Source organism: Sinocyclocheilus rhinocerous, unplaced genomic scaffold (genome assembly GCF_001515625.1).
Source record: "Sinocyclocheilus rhinocerous isolate Xijiao unplaced genomic scaffold, SAMN03320098_v1.1 scaffold1591, whole genome shotgun sequence".
Taxonomy (NCBI): Eukaryota; Metazoa; Chordata; class Actinopteri; order Cypriniformes; family Cyprinidae; genus Sinocyclocheilus; species Sinocyclocheilus rhinocerous.
The window spans coordinates 242,250-248,471 of NW_015652264.1; the positions used below are offsets into that span (position 1 = coordinate 242,250).

Consider the following 6,222-nt stretch of genomic DNA (forward strand, 5'->3'; position numbering starts at 1 on the left):
ATATATATATATATATATATATATATATATATTTTTTTTTTACATGATATTATTTATATTTGTAATATGATATTTTGCTAAATAACCAGTTAGTCTTTTATATCTTTTTAGTAATGAACATTAATTTGTTTTTATCTCTCTAAGGACTGGTCCGTTGTATTTTGGCAGGTTATAGGTGCTGTCATGGCTGTGAGCAAAAGCAGGCCAAGCACATGTGCAGGGAGCTTTTTCTCAGAACAAGATGAGAAAGTAAGTATTTATCAATATTAAAGATGGTAAAACATTTGAAATGCAATAATGTTGAGTACATGTACGTTTTTCTTCATTACACATAATGCATGACATTTGTGTGAATTATACAACGAATTGTATATGACAAGCCACATATGCTAACTTTGAGTCAAAGAATGAGTTATCTTTTTGTCTCTAGATGCTGTCGTCACGCATGGTGTTGTTGGGACTGATCCTGGAAAACTGTCAGCTGTGTGAGAGTTCTGAACAAGAGAGCAAACGCAACCAGGTGTCACACAGACTTTACTTTTACTTAGTTAGGCACTTTTATCTAAAGTGCCTTACTCACTTTTATCTAAAATGATTCGTCTGTTAAGGATACATAACATGCTAATCACAAAGAACTTTTTCTCTAGCTTGAAATAAGATATGTTGGCAATATACTGTTACAAAGACACAATTTTGTTTGCAACTTATCATTTGCAACTTTATCCTTAAAAATTACTGTATTGGGAAACTGTTGATATCAGATGTGAGATAATACTATGGTACTATATACATACACAATAATGAATGATTAACTTACATTCTACATTGTATGTTACTTTTGTCATGTGACAGGTACTGTTGGAATTGGCCCAGCTGGTGTCACATGACTACGACTCTCTCGTAGTCATGTGACACAAAGCACAATTCTGTACTATTTTCATCTCAGACGACAGCTCCACGGTAGTACAAGAATCAATAAAAGTTTATGGATAATGATTCATTGTTAAAACAAAAAAGGTTATGATCGGCGTTTTTTTTGTTTGTTTTTTTGTATTGCAGGGGCCTTTCTCAAAGATGGTCCATATAGAGCATAAAGAAACCAATTGCTCTTTCCAATGTTCTACAAGGTAAATAAATGTACATTTATAATTTGATCATGATATACACAAAATAACAGGTCGTTTTTTAAACCCATAATATTGAAAGTCACATAAGTATAGTGTTCAGTATTGCTCTTTAATACTTTAGCAAACAAAAAAGTTGTAAAACTTTATGTATTCATATGTATACAATGAGTTTAGCATAGTTAAATGTAAAATCACATGTGTAACTATAATCTTTAGGAATTATGACAGCAATGACATCATCTACATGGATGCTGTACATGTGCAAAACTCGATGGAGACGCTGAACATGTAAGTTTATCTGATTGATTCACTGGCCACTTTGCTATTCATATAATATTACTAATAACATCTGGAGTGCTGGTATAAATAATTTTGCTAATGGACAGATTGGGATCATATGTCTACATGGAAATCAATGACATATTTTCATAGTTTTTCTTCCTTTCTATATATATTTATTGTCACTTTAGGGAAAACCATATCATCATGTGACCAAAAAGTACCTCTTATCTGGGATTTTCCATGTCTATTTCAGTCACACTTTAGTTTGGGGACCAGTTCTCTCTATTAAATAACTATTAACTTGCCTCAATAAACTCCTAATTTACTGCTTATTAATAGTTAGTAAGGTAGTTGTTAAGTTTAGGCATGGGGTCGGGTTAAGGGATCTAGAATATGATCATGTAGAATAAAGCCTTAATATGTGCTTTATAAGAACTAAAAAATATGCTAGTAATATGCATGCTAATAAGCAACTAGTTAATAGTGAGAATTGGTTTCTAAACTAAAGTGTTACCTCTATTTCTGATATGAACTGTTTTTGTGTGTTCTCTCTCAGATCAGGAGTTTGATCAGCACACCTCTGAGAGGCAAACAGGGAAATAACATCAAATATCCACAGTCTCTAGTATTGATCCAACAAACCAAAGCTCTCAGTCATCCTGCTTTCCCAGAGGATTTTCTTTTGCACATATATGCACGTATTATAATATATTGCATACAGTAAGAGAACTATATATTTAACATGGAACAACATAGTTCAGATCATTTGGTTTAGAAAGACTTTTGATCTTGGAAAATCTGTCTCCATTTGCTCTTTTTTCAGACTCACTGATGCAATTAAAAAGATCTCACTTGTTGTTTTTCTCAGTTTAGATACAAATAGTACAGCCCATTCTGTGAATCTCCACAGGAATTTAGAGGGTTGACAATGATATTGGTATGAAAATTGTCTGTTTAGACTGTAGACACATTCTTTTTTTATGCTTTCTTCGTATAGGTGTGTGCCAGCTAGTCAATAAAATGGCTCTCACTGAGCCAGAAGTTTTTAGTCGAGCTGATGAGCACCTCCTGGAGGACTTTGCGGTTTACTGTGCTCTGGGATTACAAAAATTCAACACGCAGCAGACGGCAGATAAAACCAGAGCCAAGCTGGCTGTGACTAAAGAGGTATGAAATGCCATGATGACATTCATTTTGAGTCACTGGAAATCACTTCATATTGTCAGAATAATGAGCAAGTGATCTGAATGCTGACTCAACAATCACACAATACCAGGATTGATATACACAGGAAAATCTAAAATGTAACAGTTCTACAGATTTTAGTTTTTCTTTTCCTATTCACACTGTGCTTGTATGTGTGTGTGTGTGTGTGTGTGTGTGTGTATGCTTACACCTACAGGTCTTATCTTATCAAATCTCTGCTTCACAAAAAGAAATTGATACCCTAGAGGTACTGAAACTCTCTTTTTAGTACTTCCTTTTATATTTCTTTAAAAAAGTACCTACTGTCCTTCTACATCTGCACAAGACTCAATCAACTTGTTTGAATTGTTGTGCAACAGCACTAAGGACTGTAAATGTTGATGTGATAGAGAGAACTTGCAACTTCCTGTGGTTAGAGTTGCTTAGGCCTATTTTTATGTCAGTTGCACTTCAACGCAGGCCATTGTGTAATTTTAAATGTCTTATTAGTTTTCCCATTTCCCTTCACTTTTCTCTCCACTAGGAGGCTGTCATCCCGTCAGCAGATGTCCTCCGTTTACTGGATTTTGGCTTCAGTGATTTTGATATGTCCCAGACTGCCATGACTCAGGCCGTTGCGCGCATGTTCCTGGATCTCAATTTAGATTAGCCTAACAAGTATTTGAACACATTTAAGCATCTGTGAATGCCATTGTTATTTATACAATGCCATGTATACGTTTTAAAGTGTGGCCACTCTGTAGTGCTGCATTGGTATTTGAGATGCCACATTATGATTTCTAATTAAAAACTACTTGAATAACTACTCAAGAATACATATTTAAACACTGTGTAAATGACCTTAATATTTTGTCCTGGTAAATTACGGCTTGATAAATAAATGCAATATTACAGTCTGTTGCGCATTTTTGACCCCCTGTTTTTCTTGTTCTCTTTTCCCCCTTCCTCTCTCGGTGTCTTAGAAGTAACCAGCCTCTAGCACAGCTGTATGGTCACTCATCGCTGGAGCACCATCATTATGACATGTGCCTTCTCATTCTCAACAACCCTGTAAGATCCATCTATACATTCATATATCTGTCTGTCTGTTTATCCATAACATCTACACATCAATCCATCCATAACATGCATACATTTATCTATCAATGACATTCATCCATCCATCTTGTTGTCCAGTCGTCTATACAGTAGTATCGATATCATCCATCCATCCATCCATCCATCCATATATCCGTAATATCCATCCATCTATCATCTTGTTGTCCAGTCGTCTATCCATCCATAACATCTATCCATTCATAGCAACATCCATTCACCCATCCATCCATAACATCTATTCAAAATCCATCAATCATGTTGTCCTGTCATCCATCCATTGTCTCCTTAGATTCCATCCATCCATCTGTTTATCCACCCATCTATCTATCTATCTGGCCCTCATACAGTTATGAATCCATGTCCATGTACAACGGTTTCATACCTCTCACCCTTCTTCTCTTTCAGGGCAGTCAGATTCTCAGTTCGCTCTCATTGAAAGAATACAGGGCCTGTGCGCAGATGATTGAGAAGAACCTTCTGGCAACAGACCTTGCTATCTATATAGAGTAAGCTATAATCCTTTCCCAGTTCAAGCTCTAAACACAGCTGTTCACACAAAATGTTAAAACACAACAACCTAAATCGTTTGTGTGTCTATATGTTTTTGTTTATCTATAGGAAGATAACTATGTTCTTTAAACTCGCTCAGAATAACAGCTGTCTTTGGAAAGATGAAGGACATAGAGAACTGCTGAGGTAAAAATATCTTTTTGAAGAATATGCACATTAATGCACAATATTCACACATTTATAAAATAAATAAATTAAAACATTTAATAGAAATTTAATTTCACCTGACACACATTCTCACACAGCCCACCAAAAATCTACAGTACATATACATTTTTATATTGTCTTCTTCTAACAACACAAACTCTCTTAAGAATTATTTGCTTTCTTTTATCTGCTCTCATTATATTTCACTGTAAGCACAGCGTAAGAGCAGGAAACTTTGACCACATTTTTTTGCTTATGACCACTTCCTGTGTTTATATTAAGTGATGTTCACTTTCTGTCTCTATATTAACTGATTCTCTTGATCTAAATAGGTCAATGCTAATGACAGCAAGCGACATGTGTGGAATAACCAAACCATGGCCTGTTCAGAAGTGGGTGAGCTTCTCCCACACACATTTACATGCATGCATGCAGGTACACCACAACCACATGTGCATGCAAGCACACACATAGAAACACACACTTATATACGCACATACACAAATTTCTCTTTCTTTCACTTTACCTCGACAGCTTGCTGAACTTGTAGCAACAGAATTTTATGCACAAGGAGACAGAGAAAAGTGTGAATTCAACATTCAGTCAAATGTAAGTCTAGAGTTATGTGTTAACTTCCTCTACTTGTTTACTTTTGTACAGGAAGACTCTATATTTAAGAGGGAGGGTGACAAATTATTTTGTAGCCTTTTTTTCTTTTACAAAATGTTACAGGTGTGTCGTTTTATCAGAAGTTTGAATCAAAGGTTGAATCTCTTTCTTAAAGGATATGATGGACTGTAAAAACTCCATACATTTACCCCACATGCAGGTTGATTATATCGAAGGGATCTGCTCTCCGCTCTGAGGTGAGGGCCTGCTCGCACACATCCTGTTAGAAATGTGTGTCAGTATGTGTGTTTAGTGAGTAAGAGAGCTTTCTGCTGCAATGCTGTGCCTTTGTGTTGCAGAAGAAGTATTTAGTTTGTACCTACTGTTTGTCTCTTTTCCCTTCTTTCCCAGGCCCTGGCCAGCATTTGTGAGTCCTGTTCCCCTCTAAAAGAAGGTTGCAGAAGGAACAGAAAACACTGGCAACAGCTGGTAGACAGCGGAGAGGAAGAAGAAAGGATAAATATGAAAGGAAAAACAGATGGATAAAGGAAAGAAGCAAGTTAAAGCTAAACTCTTTTGGTGAACCATGCATAGAGTGGACCAGCAAAACTCAAAGTTGTATCTGATATTCAGATTATCACAGTGTATGATGAAATGAAATCCATTAAGCATTTCACATTCACAAAGATATGATTTTAACCCTCACTATCTGGCTGCCTGTCAAGCCTAAAACAAAGAAAAAAGGTAAAACATGAAGAATTGAACTAATCAGTTCAATAATATGAAAGAGATGCAATTCAATGCACATTGCTGGTAAACCTATATCAACACTTATATAGTTTAACACAACCAGTCATGTCCATCTATACTTGCCATTCTTGATTTTTAAATGAGCCACAGACTTTATGTTGGAAATATCACAAGTTACACAAGACTAGTTCCTGGTTGGCTTCGTCACACTTGTGAAACATGATTTTTATAATTAATGAATTTTGAATTTTGTGAATTAACATCTTGTGTTAATGAACTCATCTTCTCATGAACTGAGAAATCAAAATTCCCTTGATCTTTTGACGTATAAAAGGTCATTGTACTATAAAAAAATTCTGTAAGTTTCAGAACTCAAAACGTTCTCGTTAATCTCTCATTAGTCTACAATCAGCTACACCTATTCAAACCCTGA

At 35.5% G+C, this 6,222-nt stretch overlaps 1 pseudogene; it reads left to right on the forward strand.

The window, feature by feature from the left end:
• Positions 1-6,222, forward strand: part of LOC107714201 (cGMP-specific 3',5'-cyclic phosphodiesterase-like) — a 15,347-nt pseudogene extending 9,125 nt beyond the window's left edge.